Source organism: Ursus americanus, chromosome 22, assembly GCF_024610735.1.
Source record: "Ursus americanus isolate L20-20 chromosome 22, mUrsAme1.1.p, whole genome shotgun sequence".
Lineage (NCBI taxonomy): Eukaryota > Metazoa > Chordata > Mammalia > Carnivora > Ursidae > Ursus > Ursus americanus.
In genome coordinates this window covers 51,168,477-51,185,243 of record NC_142148.1, presented here as the reverse complement: position 1 = coordinate 51,185,243, position 16,767 = coordinate 51,168,477, and the positions used below count along the sequence as shown (strand labels likewise).

Sequence of the window (16,767 nt, the reverse complement as noted above, 5' to 3'; positions counted from 1 at the left end):
TGTGAACATACGATGGTTCATAAAACAAGTCTGCCGCCACAGTGAATGACGAAGCTGCCATGCACAGCCGGACCTAGCCTGAGGGGAAGGAGGTGACCAATGATCCTGAAGACAGCCCAGAAGCAGCCTCACTGAAGCAGGTCCTCACGGAACTCAGCAACTGGAGAAAAGCAACTACGATAAAAGAGCCCCTCCGGCCTGTGCCGCACTGACTGGCACCCTCGCCTGATCGGGTAGACTTTGCTAAAATACGTGTACTCCCAGCTGAAACAAGCAACAACGTATTACCTCTTTGCTGTCAGTCTCTGAAAATCCTAATTTTTCAGCATCTTGTAGGGCAGCTTCTTTTTTATCTGGTTCTTCCATGAACACAGGTTTGTCCTGGAGGATCCACTTTCTGTACACTGGAACTACCTTCCTTGTTACAGCGATGTCACAGGAAGGCAACAAAAATGCCTAAAATAAAAAGAGAAGACTCCCTTTAACTCCACACCTGCTCAGATCACTGTAACAGACGCATAACAGACATTTCTAATCACCACCACCAAGTTCAGACTTTCCTCTGAAACATACGGAGCCAGATATTTTTGTGCACACCAAACTTGCTGAAGAGAAAAGGCATTTTCAATTGGGCCAGAAAATGTCATGCAATTTACAAATAACTTCTGTATTCTGAATATTTTTTTCACAAAAATAGCCAACATGCACGCCTACACAGATACTTTAAGTGGCTACATAAACCATAACAGTTGTACAGCCCAATGAATTAGAAACTGAGTATAAGACAACAGACAGACTACTGCAGCCAGCTGCAGCCAACTGTCACACCTCCGCTAACTCCATGTGCAGGGATGTCGTGCTGGTGACGGAAGGATTATTTACACCACAGAAGTTGGCAAATGCTAATAACTGGAGCCTTTCTTTTTTCTTCCCCTTTGTCTTTCTCTTCCTTCCTTCTTTTTCGCCCCTCCCTTCCACCTTACCATCCCTTTCTGGGAGCCCACATTCACCAGCATACCAATGAGTCAAGACTGTACTCAGGTGTTCTGTACTCGCTGGTATGCTAGTGAATGCCGCTCGCAGAAAACACATGAAAGAGAGCCTCTGGCCAGCTGTAGCACTGTGCACATTGACGTGAACTTTCTTTTTTCCGATTTCTCACATTTATTTGAGAGAGAGAGAGAAAGAGAGAGAGCATGTGCCCAGCAGGGGAAGGGCAGTGGATGAGGGAGAGAGCAAGCAGACTCCAGCACTGAGCACAGAGCCTGACATGGGGCTCAATACCATGATGCTGAGATCACTGCCTGAGCCAAAACCAAGAGTCAGACTTTAGCTGACTGAGCCACAGAGCACCCCATGAACTTTTGAACATTACAGACTCTCTTTACACATACGCATGTAAGACTTCTGATTTAATGTAAGATTCCAAACATATAAACAAAACGGTAAAGGAGAAATGTATTTGCCTTTTGAGTATTAGCTCTAAGGAATATTTCTGACTGAGGGGTAAACACAAAGGAGAGGAACTCAATACTACAGAAGTGTTTTCATTCCATAGATGAAAAATTAAGCTGAGGCTCAGAACACATGAGATATTTTCCCAAGGTTACAAAGTAAGTTAGCGATGATTCTAGGTCTTGAAATCTCAAGATTCAGAGATTTCATACTGTCCTTAATGTTCACGCTACAGGATCCAATTACAGGCAGACTTTAGTGTAACAAGGATTCATGCAATATATATATTTCCATTGATGTCACATCAAATTCCAGAATAGAGGAGTCTGTGTTATAACAAGAAGGTAACATATCAATGTAACAAATATTCTGACTTGTATCTCAAGAACAATCAACAAAGACAAAGAAGAATATGACAAAGTACAATGTTGTCCCACTCTAATGTTGTTCCAAATTGTATTACAAATATTTTCACACATACAATAAAGTAGAAATACTTTAAAGTGAATACCATGTACTGCCGCCTAGATTCTACCATTAGCATTTGCTAGATTTTCTTACCACATACCTATCAACCCACCCCTATTTATCCTTCTTTCAACCCATTTTATTTTTGATGCATTGCAAAGAAATCTGCAAACATCAGTACATTTCACCCCTAAACATTTCAACATGCATATCACTTCCTTACAGTTCAAAATTTCTTTATGGTACTTTACATAAAATTTATAAATCAGGAAATGCACAAATGTTAAGTGAACCATGTGATGAGTTTGGACAAATGTAGACAATGAGGTAATCCAAATCCAAAATCAAAGGTATATCATGTTATCCTCCTCCTAAGAAACAAAGAGAAATGTTCTCTGTAGGAAAATAAGGTCACAGTAAAACCCAAATGATTTGTACAAACTGTCTGGTTAATATGATATGTAGCATATTCATTAAAAATCAGAAATATGAGAAAAGAAGTCAACATTAACAACACCACAATAAAAACCAGACAATACTTTAAAGACATAGGAGATCAGGATAAAGAAAGTTTCAAAAAGAAATGGAAATGGAATTGAAAAATAAAATAACCAAAATGAAAAACTCAGTGGGTATGGATTGACAACAGAATGGACATGGCTGAAAACAGGATGAAAAAACCAAAGGAAACACCCAGAGTGAAGCACGGTGAGACGAAAGGACGGCCTACTCAGAAAGGAAGGCAAGAGAAAGAACACAATGACAAGCTGCTCCTATACTTGGCTGCAGAGGCACAAGGAAAGAAGATTAGCAAAAGAGGGCAGAAATGATATTTGAGGAGAGAATGCCCGAGAATTTTGCCAAAATTGGTAAAAGATGTCAATCCACACACTCAAGAATCACAAACAAGCAGGGTAAATACAGAGTACCTTACAGTAAAAGTGCTGAAAACCAAGAACAATCAGAAAATCTTACAAGCTTCCAGAGGAAAAAAGAGACATTTCCTCCAAAGGAGCAACCACGTGACCTCACATGACTTCTCAAAGACAATGCAACAAATATTCAATGCGCAAAGACAGAACAGATGCCCGGGTAGAATTCAATATCCAGAAAAACTGCACTTCCAAACCAAAAGCAAAATAGAGAAATTTTCAGATACAGAAATGAGAAAAACTTTTACCAGGAGATCTGACCTAAGGGAAATACTAAAAGTTATTCTTTAGGCAGAAGGAAAATAATTCTGGATCAGAGATTTAGGAAGAGATAAAAGTGCAATAAACAGGTAATTATTTGGATAACTCTAATTGGATAAAATATATATATATGAATATATATAAAAGAATAAAACTGGGTAAAATAATAAATATGAAAGAGATAATATATGTGTATACATATAAATAATATATTCATAATATGGAATTCAAATACAGATGGTCCTCAACTTAGGACAGTTCAACTCAGAAGTTTTCAATGTTATGACAGTGCGAAAGTCACGCATATTCAGTAGAAACTGTACTTTGAATTTTGATCTTTTCCTGGGTTAGGGATATGTAGTATGACACTCTCTTGTGGCGCTGGGCGGTGGCAGTGGCTACAGCTCTCAGTCAGCCCTGGGATCGCAAGGATAAACACCTGATACACTTACTACCATTTTGTACCCATATAACCATTCTCTTTTTCACTTCTAGTATGGTATCCAATAAATTCCATGAGATATTTAACACCTTATTATAAGCTAGGCTTTGTGTTAGATGAGATCGCCCAACTTGTAGGCTAAAGTAAATGTTCTGAGCATGCTCAGGGTCGGTGAGGCTTAGCTATGATGTTCGGTAGGGTAGGTGTATTAAATGCATTTCTGACTTACTCTATGTTCAACTTCTGATGGCTTTATCGGGACAGAACTGCATTGTGAGTTGAGGCAAATCTGTACATAGCAGGGGCATATGAACTGAGAAGGAATAAATGGAACTGGAGTGCATACTTACAGGGTAAAAGTTGAAATTAATGCTAGATTTTAAGTTAGGGATGCAAACAATAAAATATTACAAATGAGTGTAAAAACACTAAGCTTGAAGAGAAAAACGGGATGCTAAAAACAACCAGCCTGAGAGAATTCAATACAATCAGCAATACAATTAGAGAGCAGAAAGTAAGATAGTGAACTTATACACCATTACAGTAGTTGTTATGTCAACTGTAAAGGGAATAATGCTCCAATCAAAAGATAGAAATTATAAGGTTCGATTTTAGTAACTGTTAAAAGACCATTTGCCATTTATAAGGGGACGCCAAAAACATCCGGATGTAGAGAGGTTGAAAGTAAAAAGAGAGAGATACACCATGCAAACACTAACCAAAAGAAAACTGGTAGAGCTATATTAAGAATAGGCAAGACTGACTTTGAGGCCAAAAAGGAAAAAAAAAGTATTAATAAAGAGAAAAAATTCTTCCTGATGAAAGAATCAGTTCAAAGGAACATATGACATTTGTGAATCCATACTGAAACTAATAATTTTGCCTCAAATATATATATGTGTGTGTGTGTGTGTGTATAGCAAATACTGATAGACTTTGAAAAAAAATAGACCAATCCACAGTTATAGTAGGATATTCTCAGTAACTTGCAGAACAGCAGATCAAAAAAATAAGGATAGAGAAGAATGGAACACACGCTTCCTACCTTCTCACCGTATTCTCCATGTCTCGACCTCTCGTATTTTTCATCTTTGTCTCTCTGGGGGACAGTTGGGATAATTTCTTCAGGTCTGTCATTCTGTTTATTCAGTCCTCAGCTGTACCTAACCTGCTATTAAACTCACCCACTAAGGTTTTCCTTTACTATTTCAATTATTACTTTTTTTTTTTCATCTCTAGGAGTTCTGTTTCCTTATTATTCAAATCTGCTTAGTCGTTTGTTATAATTTCTTGTTTCCTGGAAACATTTCCAAGTTGTCTTTTATTACTTTAAACATGTTGAAGGTATTCATACTGAAAATTCTAGAAAAGTTTTGACTTGAAAATTCCTAATTGGAAGAAAGGGTGATCTGAAATTATTATACCCAGTTAAACTGTTTTTCATGTGGAAAAGCAAAAGGGAAACATTCCTCATCACAAACAAACTCAGGCACTAGAGCCTCAAGACACCTTCTTGAAAACACCCACTCAATGACAAAACAAGGCCATCGAAGAAGTGCATCAAAGCAAGCATGTTAGGACTCAGGACACCAGGAGGAGAGTGTAGCTAAATTCAGAACCAAGACTGAACAACTCTGCACATCAGAATTCCAAAACTGACTGCAAATAATAGTAAATTCAGGCTCACAATTGATAATATAATGAAATAAGTGGATGGGAACAGGAGGCTGAAGAAAATACCAGGCTGATAATTTCTTCAGATTTCTTAAGAAATCAATAAGTGCTATCTAAAATTACACCACGGGGATAAAAACTGATGCCACCACCTTAATGTGATTTTAATCTTCTCATTATAGATAAATATTTTGGTAATTAATATTTCTTGTGTTAAAGGAAATGTTTATTTGAATTTCTACAATTCTGTTTCTCTTTTTCTGCTGTCAAATTCAAATAAAATAAAATTCAGAGCTCTTCATTAAAAACGCACAAAAGCATCATTAAGAATTAAGATTCCATTGTCATAAAGTTACCTGTCAATCCTTCACCCCCACCCCGGTGCCTCCACATACCCTCCCATTGTCTCTGCCTTTACCTCAGTCAACCTCTGTCTGGTTTTACCTTCACCCATCCATGGCTGGTTGCCTGCGTGTCCATCTTTTTTTTTTTTTTAAAGATTTTATTTATTTATTTGACAGAGAGAGACAGCCAGTGAGAGAGGGAACACAAGCAGGGGGAGTGGGAGAGGAAGAAGCAGGCTCATAGCAGAGGAGCCTGATGTGGGGCTCGATCCCATAATGTCGGGATCACGCCCTGAGCTGAAGGCAGACGCTTAACCGCTGTGCCACCCAGGCGCCCCTGTCCATCTTTAACTGCCTGCCAAATTCTCTGTCTGCCTGTCTGTCTGCACCTACGCACCTGTCCATCTACACCTCCCTGCTCACTTCCACCTCTGCCAGCTGGCCTGTCTACACCTACTTGTCTCATCTTCTATGCCTGCCTGCCAGTTTGTTTATGTCCATCAGCTCCTCTGTAAGCCTTCCTGTCTGTCTGCCAGGCTGCTCTCTGTTTATATCCTGCCTTACCCATCTCCGCTCTGCCAGGCTCTTATTTGCTTCTCTAGCTAGCCAGGCCAGCAGTCAAATAGACACACGTAGGAATACCTGGAATGATACTCTACAAACATCAACAGGGGTTGCTTAATGGCAGTATTTTGAGTGATTGGCTTGGGACTCTATTTGTCTAATGAATATTCACTTTTTTAAAAATAAAGTTATTTTTTAAAACAAAACCAACACCAACAAAACAACATAATCGACAAATAACCTTTAGAGCAGTGCTTTGAACTTTTCAGACCCATAACCTAAGTAAGACATTTTACAGAAGCATATATGCATTTGGATAATAAATGTTGTTTTAGAAGGTTTACAAAGAAATACTAATCCTTAGAATATGCAGGGTACTCTGAAATGTTTCAGTCCATCCTATTCTCTTCTATTCCATTATTTTAAAACAATACTGGCCTTTTTTTTAAAGATTGTATTTATTCATCTGGGAGAGAGAGACAGAGCACAAGCAGGGGGAGAGAGAGAGGGAGAAGCAGACTCCTCGCTGAGCTGGGAGCCCAGTGTGGGGCTTGATCCCAGGACCTGGAGATCATGACCTGAGCCAAAGGCAGACGCTTACCCATCTGAGCCACCCAAGCGCCCCAAAAGACTGGCTTTTGATAAGTTGACTTCATGACCTACAAATGGTCACAACAGGTAAGAAAAACACTGGTAAGAAGACAAGTTTCCAGCGGAGTGACCCCGAGACCAGAACTGCCCCACCTGAAGCTTCTACCACTCACTGTTAGCCTGCCTGCTGGGGGCAGCAGTAAACTGAGGCTGCCCTGAGCACCACTGAACCTCGTCTCCCCTCACTTACCATCTGTTTCCACTGCCTGCATCCTACCAAACCATCCAGGCCAAGGACACTTGCACAGTTAGCCCCTGCCACGAGCCTCTCTGCGCTCGGGGCCCCTTGTCAGCATTTATTTCGACACCACACCCATGGACATCTGACCTTCCTCCATCATGCACTGTTCTCTGGTGCATACACACACATCTTACCTCCCTCACTGAGAACATGAGCTTCCTGAATGCACATTTTAAACCTTAATGGCCTTTAGGCCTAAATATTAAATAGTCAATGAACACTTTAAAATTGAAAATGAAATCACTAGGAAACAAGTCACATTTTGCCATCCTGAAAAGAACAATACAGAGAAAGACAATTATCATATGGTTTCACTCATTTATGGAACATAAGAAGCAGGAAGATCCATAGGAGAAGAAAGGGAAGGTAAACAGAAAAGGGAATGAAACATGAGAGACTATGGACTCTGGGAAACTAACTGAGGACTTCAAAGGGGAGGGGGATGGGGGAATGGGATAGGTTGGTAACGGGTATTAAGGAGGGCACGTATTGCATGGTGCACTGGGTGTTATACGCAAGTAATGAATCATGGAACTTTACATCAAAAACTAGGGATGTACTGTATGGTGACTAACATAATAGAATAAAAAAATATTATTAATTAAAAAAAAAAAAGAACAGACAAAAAAATCCCGCCCCCCCAAAAAAGAATAATACATCATTGACCTCAAGAGGGCAATAGAATGCAATGTTAAAACCCACGCCCCTTCAAGAATCTCTACTTAGTATTTTCACATGCACAACCCTTACATTTTAAATTTCACATACATGCTTTCAAATTAGATTTGATGAAGAATAATGAGAAGGTGTAAATAAAATGTTTTTTGGCTTCACGGCACAAAGATGTCTCAGAAGTTCGGTCATAAGTAGTCTGCAGTTACCTACTTGGCCCAAGCTACTTCAGAACTGAATTTAGATTGGAGTGAGGACTAAATGGCATGCAGAATTTAGAGCACCCTCTGCCAGCGGTGCAATGTCAATAATGGATGCAGACAAAACTTTCCATATAGTAAATTAACAGTTTACACAATAAAGGTAAAACCACATCAGTTTAGCATTATCTCGTGTGCAAAATTTACAAGCTTTGTCAATCATATCTAGTCTTATAGTAAGCACTGGCGTCCAAGAGCTTAAAACATTGCTACAGATCAGGGCCTGCAAAGTATGGCCTGTCATCCAAATCCAGCCTGCCAAGTGACTTTCCTAAATAAAGTTCCCCGGGAACGCAGCCACGCTTCTTCGTTATGTGTTGTCCATGTCTCCTTTCTCACTACAAAGACAGAGCTAAATAGCTGTAACAGAGTCTGTGTGATCAACAAAGCCTGAAATACTATGATCTAGTCCTTTACTCTATAAAGAATATGACCTCTATCCTAAATTATATGACCTTGCTGACTTCAACTCAAATTAAATGGTTACCAAGTACCTTCCGTGGGTACAACAGGAACGCAACAGGGCAACGTTAATGGACAGACTCGGGTAGATTTTTAAGTCCTGGACTATTATGATAAAACAATGTTTTGTCAGCATGACATATACAGTATAGGCTAGAAAGGGATGACACAGCAGGTGCGGGGCTCCAGGGAGCATGCTGCTAACCACGGCCAAAGGAAAAGGAGGGAGCAGGAGTGAGAAAGCCCCCTGCATGGCTTGTCCAGGGATGGCTCACTGGAGGAGCTGGAGACGAGAAGCACGGGAGGGCTGAAATTAATACACACACAAGGACACGAGCCCCGTTAAACAAGTGGTCAAGTCATGAGGAGAAGCTGATGTTAGGGAAGAAAATAAGCTCAGCTCTATCCTCGTTATCATTAAGACACCACTAGAATGTCAGACAAGGTCACCAGGGGGCATTTTAAAAGGCAAGTGTGCAAACAAGAAGCAAGGTCCAGACAAAAAGCTTGAGTGAGAGTCTCACGCCACATGGCTGCTGGCTCCGGGCCTGAAGGAGGCAAGTGTGGACTTACAGCAGAAGAGGCTCAAGCCCAGAACTTGGTCAATTCTTGGAATCTGGGGTCAAAGAAAACAGGGGCCAAGAAATGAGACACAGTCAGGGAGTGAGAATATTACATTAATATTTTCTTAAGTCTAACCTTTTTATTCACTAAAATACAAAATACGTGAACACCTCCAGATTGCTGTGGATTACACTGGGACTTTCATTGTTGGTTGATTTTTCCTTAATGACAGTCTCAGAAGTGAAAGGGTTCATCGCTATCTAGAAGTCTCGCCCCTCCTCGGAAAGCTCTTCATACTGCACATGCACCGGTCACGTGTGTGCACAGGGCTCCTCCCCTTCTCCCCACGGACCACAGGTCTCTGCCATTCAGGGGCCTCACCTTCTGTGCGTGTGCCCAGACTCAACAGCTAGTCCCCATCACATGCACACACCCACAAAAGAGCCAGGCTCTGTCTCCCAGGGCACCGGTACCAAGATGCAGGTGGCCAGTGGCTCCAGCCCACACCACAGGTCTGCTGTCTTCTCCGCTGTACCACGGGTTCTGTTTCCTCTGTCAGAGCTTCTCCACAGCAGCACAACTAACATTTGAGGCCTGATGTTCCCTGTCGTGGGCTAGTGCAGGCCCTGTCCTATGCCTGTAGGATAATCACTGGCTACTACCCACTAGAGGCCAACAGCATTGCCCTCTCTCCAGTTGTGATGACCAAAAATGTCTCTGGACAATGCCCCTGGGGGGGGCAGAGCCAGCCCCGGTTGTAGCTCAGGGCTGCTAATCGTTGCCCGGCCTCTGGTCTCTCTCTGCCGTCTTCTTCCGCACTTGCACCTGCTTTCTTGTTTGTACTTCCCCTCCCTTTTCACTCACCACAGTGGCCACCACCAGGGTGCTGTACCAGCGTCATCCCTTGCTTTCCCCTTATTCCCCTCCCCAGCCAACTTTTTCCTCTTACGTCATAAAAACCTCAATCACACGTTCATGCCATGCGTGTTTGCAGGGAAAGTACAACCATCTGCAGAGCCTCCACAGAGCTCCCTCTGGCCCTTGGGACAACACCGGCCTGGGGCTCCTCTTTGCCATGTTCATTGGTTGATGAGTATTCAGCAAGAGCTTTCTTCCCACCTACCTCTGGGTTTCAAGTTCCTTTCCGACACGTGAGGGTATTTTTGGAATGATTTGCTCAGATATAGAATTTCCCCTCCACATGTAGGAATTTTACAAAAACAAAATCTTAAAGAATCATACACAAAATCACAACACTCCACATGACAAATTAAAAGCAGGATTAGAGGGATCATTATTCAGTCCAGTAATGTAGCCCAACTCATCAGTAGTATTTCTTGCAGGACTATGAGCAAAAGACCAAGAACAAGTCTCTTCAATTTCATGAACTTATCACACACACACACACACACACACACACACACACACACACACACACACACTAACCTGATGAAAGACTTCGTTCACAAAGGTGACATAACCTCACGTTGACAAGAGAACCCGCTGCACCATTTCATACATGGGGCGGTGCTCTTCTTCAATGCTACAATGGCTGGAGTTGCTGAGTCTTCGGTCAGACAAGGTGCTGCTGTTGGAATGGTTTTTCTCCGGCTCTGCAGGCCGCCGCCATCCAGCTCTGCCACCATCTCTTGCCCCACACCACCACCAACGGTCTGGAAGAAAGCCATTACCACTTCTTTGTCTTTTTTTTAATAATAATATTTTTTATTATATTATGTTAGTCACCATACAGTACATCCCTAGTTTTTGATGCAAAGTTCCATGACACATTACTTGCGTAAAACACCCAGTGTACCATGCAATACGTGCCTCCTTAATACCCATCACCAGCCTATCCCATCCCCTCCTCCCCAAGCCCTTGGTTTGTTTCCCAGAGTCCATAGTCTCTCATGGTTCATTCCTTTTGTTTATCCCCCTTTCTTTTTCCCTTTCTTCTCCTACCAATCTTCCTACTTCTTATGTTCCACAAATGAGTGAAACTATATGACAATTATCTCTCTCTGCTTGACTTATTTCACTTAGCATTATCTCTTTCAGTCCCGTCCATGTTGCTGCAAAATTTGTGTAATCATTCTTTTTGATGGCTGAGTAATATTCCATTGTATATATGGACCACATCTTCTTAATCTGTTGAAGGGCATTCGGCTCCTTCTATGATTTAGCTATTGTGGACAATGCTGCTATGAACATTGGGGTGCATATGGCCCTTCTCTTCACTATGTCTGTATCTTTGGGGTAAATACCCAGTAGTGAAATGGCTGGATCAAAGGGTAGCTCAATTTTTAACTTTTTATGGGACCTCCACACTGTTTTCCAAAGTGCCTGTACCAACTTGCATTTGCACCAACAATGTAGGAGGGATCCCCTTTCTCCACATCCTCTCCAACATTTGTGGTTTCCTCCCTTGTCAATTTTTGCCATTCTAACTGGCATAAGGTGGTATCCCAGTGTGGTTTTGATTTAAATTTCCCTGATGGCTAATGATGTTGAACCTTTTTTCATGTGTCTGTTAGCCATTTGTATGTCCTCATTGGAAAAGTGTCTCTTCATATCTTCTGCCCATTTTTTGATTTGTTTGTTTCTTGCGTATTGAGTTTGAGAAGTTCTTTGTAGATCTTGGATACCAGTCTTTGATCTGTAGTGTCATTTGCAAATATCTTCTCCCATTCCGTGGGCTGCCTCTTAGTTTTTTTTTTTTTTGAAGATTTTATTTATTTATTCGACAGAGATAGAGACAGCCAGTGAGAGAGGTAATACAAGCAGGGGGAGTGGGAGAGGAAGAAGCAGGCTCACAGCAGAAGAGCCTGATGTGGGGATCGATCCCATAACGCCGGGATCACGCCCTGAGCCGAAGGCAGACGCTTAACCGCTGTGCCACCCAGGCGCCCCTGCCTCTTAGTTTTTTTGACTGTTTCCTTGGCTGTGCAGATTTCACTTTTTCTAACTGCTCATTCCATGAAATACAATTTCAGGAAACCCACAGCCCACGAATCATTATTGAATGGTGCACTGAGACTTAATAAAAGTATAACTAAGTGTTATCATACAAATAAATACAAATATCATACACAAAACTGAACCATCTCAAACTTTCTTTTTCATTCCCAAATGGGCTTTGATGGGTTTTAACGTCAATTAATATGCTGATAGAACTGCTAAAAAATGGTCACTGCTGAAATTTTAAAATCACCACTCTGCTTTCTCTAATGTATGTTGAAGTACTTTTATCTCATACAAAAATGAATTACTAAGGACTAAAGAATACTTCACAGAACACATTTTCAGCTGAAGTGATGCACCAAGAATGTACAGTTTGTTCAGGTTTATGCTGTTGCTGTCAAAAGTATATGGGATGTAAGAGCCACTGTCCTTCCGTTCTCCCATGAATATTTGTTATACCAGATTCTCCAAGTGCTAAGAAAACTTAGTCTAGAAGATGCACTAATTCATCTCCTCCCTGGTGAAAAATTAAAGGTATTAGTAGATCCCGAAGCAAATTCACTTTGGGAAAACACACACACACACACACACACACACACACACACCCTCAAACAGACCTTCAATACAATAATAAGGGCAAAAGTATAAACTCCATTTGGAAACAGCACTTAAAATATTGTTTTGAAGGGCTTTTACAAGAACAGTATATTCTTTGAAAAGAGATTTCGGATCAACTGTTTCACTAATATTCACTTTACATAGGCAAAATTATATTAAATTTCAAATTCCAAACAAAAACTTTCAGGAGACAAATGAAATTATATGTGCTTTTATTCCTGCAACTCTGTCTCCAGAATCTTATTCAATTGTTTAAATTGCTGCTTTTTCTCATGTACAATGCAAATGAAGAGAGAAACACAGGAGACACATGTGAGATGAGGCGGGAAACACAGCTGCGAGGCACAAACAGGAGTACAGGAGGCAGCTGATTAGCTGAATAATGACCCCCCCCAAAGATGTCCATGCCCTAATCCCCAGAACCTTTGAGTATCTCACCTTACCCGGCAAATGGGATTTAGAAGGTGTGATTAAATTCAGGTGTGAGAGGGAGCGATTATCCTGGATCATCTGGGTGGCCCCAATGTAATCATGAGTATCCATAAGGAGACAGGAGGATCAGACACAAGGCCATGGGAAGATGGAAACAGAGGGAGAAAAGGTGATATGATGAAGGGCCACAAGCCAGGGAATGCAGGAAGCCTCTAGAAGCTGGACAAGGCAAGAAACTGGATTCTCCTCTAGAGCCTCCAGAAGGCAGAGCCGCACACCTGCCAACACCTTGATTTTACCACACCGAGACTGATTTTGAACTTCTGACTTCCAGAGCTGCAAGGTCATAAAATGTATTGTTTCAAGCCACTGAAAGTTTGTCATTTGCTGCAATGGCACTAGAAGACTACTATAACAACTCACTGTGAGGCCTACTGAGAGTCTATACGATGGCGGTGACCATTTCTAGGTACGGCCATCTGCAGCATGTGGCAGCGCTGGGCTGGACAGTTGTCTGCCAGAATCCACTCCCCCTCCTTAATGGAACCCCAGGGCTCTGTGTGCTTCCTCCCCTGCAGCCCAGGTGACTGACAGGAAGCTGGCCCCATCCACAGGACCAGGGAACGGTTCTGTTTCGTGGGCCATTCACATAGCCAGCTTCGAATCAGTCAGCGCCTTGTTACTGTTCCAGGAGAGACAAATAAACTAGGTTGTCCCACTCAGACAAAAGGTAAGAGCTTTACAGAAATATCTGGGTTGTCTCTGAACACGAACAAGGAAGGCAGTGCCCCTGATGCTGGCCGCCGTCTTACAATCAGCAGGAAGTGGAAGACAAACCTACCAGAGGGAAAGGGCAGAGTAGGGAAAACTGTACAGAATCATGGAGAGAGTGTGAATAACCCACATTCTCTGCCAGCCCTGCCATGAGCTGCTTCTATAGGAGATTAAAATACTTCTTTTTTACCTTTAAGACACTTTGAGTTATGGAGTCTTCTTCTGTTAGGATGATACAACCATCCAAACTCATTCGGGGGTCAGACCTTTAGGACACTAAGAAAGCCAGATAATAAAAGTAGATGACTCACAAGTGTGAATGACCAATGAAGGAAAAAAACTGGAACCTTGAATCCGTAGTTAATCTGCTATGCTTGCTACTTTTCATCATCCAAATGTATTCTTCAAGAACGAGAAACTTATTTTCAGTGATGGTTTTCTGAAATTTTGAAACCAGGTAGGAAAAAGTCACAGCCTTTAAACAGACTACTTTGAATTGACTTAACAATCACACAAGATATAATGTAAAATTTATCAAAGAATGGGACTGTGTTTCTTATCTATGATTTCATACAAATTTTTGCCTACCTGATGGGTGAATAAAGGTCTCTCAGCATGGTCCAGAACTAATGGTGTTCCCTGGCTCAGTGAAATTCAGGGTCGTTTCTATTTTCTCTCCCGTGAACTTCTCTTTCATCTCCTTTTGTCTGTTTTTCAATCGGCTGTTTGTCTTCTCATCGGTTTGTAGGCACTCTCTATATATCAGAGGCATGAACTCTTTTAACAGCTCTGATGTTACAGATGCTTTTCACCATCTGTTGACCGAGTGTGGCTTTACTGTACCTTTTGACATGCAAACTTTTTCAAGTTTGTAAAGTAAAGTGGGACCTCATTTTTTCTGTGGCTTGCGGGTCTTATCTCTACCTAAGGTGGTCTACCACTTCCCAAATGTATATATTCCCCTAGATTGTCTACTAAATTCTTTATTATTTTTTTTAATACTTAGACCTTAAATCAATTTAGGACTTAAATCAATCTGACATCTGCTTATGTATGTGATATGAAGCAAGGTTCTGAGAGAGAGAGAGAAAGACAAACAGACTGACAGTTCTTTCAGCTCTGAGGGTTATAGATTAGATTCAAAATTCAATGCTACTCTGTCTCATTTTCTAGAAGGAACTTGTGGTTTCTGTCTGGAACTCTGATAATTTTTCTCTTAATTCCTTAAAGTCAAATAGGTTTATGTCTGTTTAGGTTTGTGTCTGTTTAGCTAATTCTCCCTGGGACTCGAAGGCCTTGTTAGTCTAAGGCATGACTTTTTTTCAGCTCAAGTAAATTTTGCATTAGTTCAATGATCACTTCTGATTTTTTCTCCTTTTGTCCTCCTGATACTTGTAAGGTAGGTCTGGACCTCTCCTCAGATCTTATTTATTCATTTCTGATTTCCATTTCTTTGAATTTTTCCTCAGTGTTGTCAGATATTCCTTTGGAAAATCAATTTTGTTCTCAGCAGTGATCATTACTGTTTACAGTTTACCTATTAAAAGTTTAAACTAATGAATTTAAAGTTTTTAATTTTATTTTAAAAATTTTATTGATTTGAGAGAGGGAGAGAGAGAGAGAGAGAGAAAGCACCAGCAGGGGGAGAGGCAGAGGGAGAAACAGACTCCCCGCTGAGCAGAGTGCCCTATGCGGGGCTTGACTCCAGGACCCCGGGATCATGACCTGAGCCGAAGGCAGACGCTTAACCGATTGAGCCACCCCGGCGCCCCAAATCTTTCTCTTAAAATCTTCAGTAAGTCTTTTGTTGCTCTTACTGCAATTATATCCCCCTCAGACTTCTTTGAAACGAAGTTTCTCCAGTTCTTCAGTCAGTTCTTATCAAAGCGGTGCTTCTCTGTGAAGATGCTCATTGTCACTCGGGTGTGTGTCACTCTTCCGGCTCAGGCCTAGTCACGCTTCTGGGAACTCCAGGGCATCAGCAAACTTGCTCTAAGTGGACCACACTTTGTGCATAAAACCGTGTCCCTGCCATGAAGCAGCTGCTCTCGAACCTCCTCAAGTGGTTCTGCTCTACCCAGTGCAAAGTTCCTAAGCAACTCAGTCTGCTGGGAAAGCCCCATTTGTCTGTGACCAAGGACCACAAGAGAGGGAAGATACACCATGGGCCCCACACAGAAAGAGGTCTTCACTGAAGGCCTTGGAGGGAGACAGCCTTTTCTTGCAGGGATTCCATCATGGCATCCTGAAATCCTGAGATGCTCTTCCACTCCTTCCCCTGAGATCCCAAGAGGGCACTTGGCAGTCTCGCGGTCCTTCCCATGGCCCACCTCCATGATTCCCGAGGGCCTTCCTGGTGCTGGGGATTGGTGAAGGCAACCTGATCTTATGCTCTGAGGTCACCGGTACTTGATCAAAGGAGGGAAAATAAGAGGGGGCCAGGAGGCTGCACACCACAGCCACCTCCTCAAAATGTCTCCCTGGCCCCCAAGATCGCCTTGTCATGGCAATGTCAACAGAGCACTGCAAGTGCTACCTCAGAGCTCCCTCTGACACCTCAGCAATACAGAGAGAGCCCACCAATAAAACCAATCCCCATAACCAACATTCTTTAAGAACCAAAAACCCTAATAATCAATTACTTTGGTACGTGTTAGCATATTTTTACCTACGTAAAAGATAAGATGAATGGCATACCTGCATGATTTTGGGCAGTACATCAACTCCATTTTTAGTGTTTTGTGTTGTAGTTAGATACTTTTTTTGAAAAAGAAAGTTACAATCTATTTAATAAAAACAACGCGAGCTGCCATGTATGGAATTTTTGTACTGTAAATGTTTTCATCGTCTCGCGTTGTAGTAATGTACACTGGCTTTGGTCTCAAATGGGGGATGTCTGGAAGAAAAAAGAACACATGACTAGGTTCGTGAGTGTAACCCCCACGAATGGTTCAGTTTCTTACTGAGCACATATGTATTTGGTTGTATGAAT

General features: G+C 41.7%; 2 protein-coding genes across 31 annotated transcripts in view; one reads left to right on the top strand and one right to left on the bottom strand.

The window, feature by feature from the left end:
• The window catches only part of LOC148108139 (uncharacterized), a 485,477-nt gene that overhangs the window by 160,789 nt on the left and 307,921 nt on the right, over nt 1-16,767 (top strand). The window lies entirely within an intron of this gene.
• The window catches only part of LOC123803623 (ral-GDS-related protein-like), a 124,342-nt gene that overhangs the window by 11,556 nt on the left and 96,019 nt on the right, over nt 1-16,767 (bottom strand). For 12 of the 18 annotated variants that reach the window (XR_015721097.1, XR_015721103.1, XR_015721099.1 and 9 more), the window contains 3 exons: nt 16,473-16,671; nt 10,437-10,663; nt 289-456 (listed from right to left, as the gene is read on the bottom strand). The gene's annotated coding sequence lies outside the window, so the exon portion shown is untranslated. The other 6 variants (XR_015721117.1, XR_015721109.1, XR_015721119.1 and 3 more) reach the window with 4 other exon arrangements.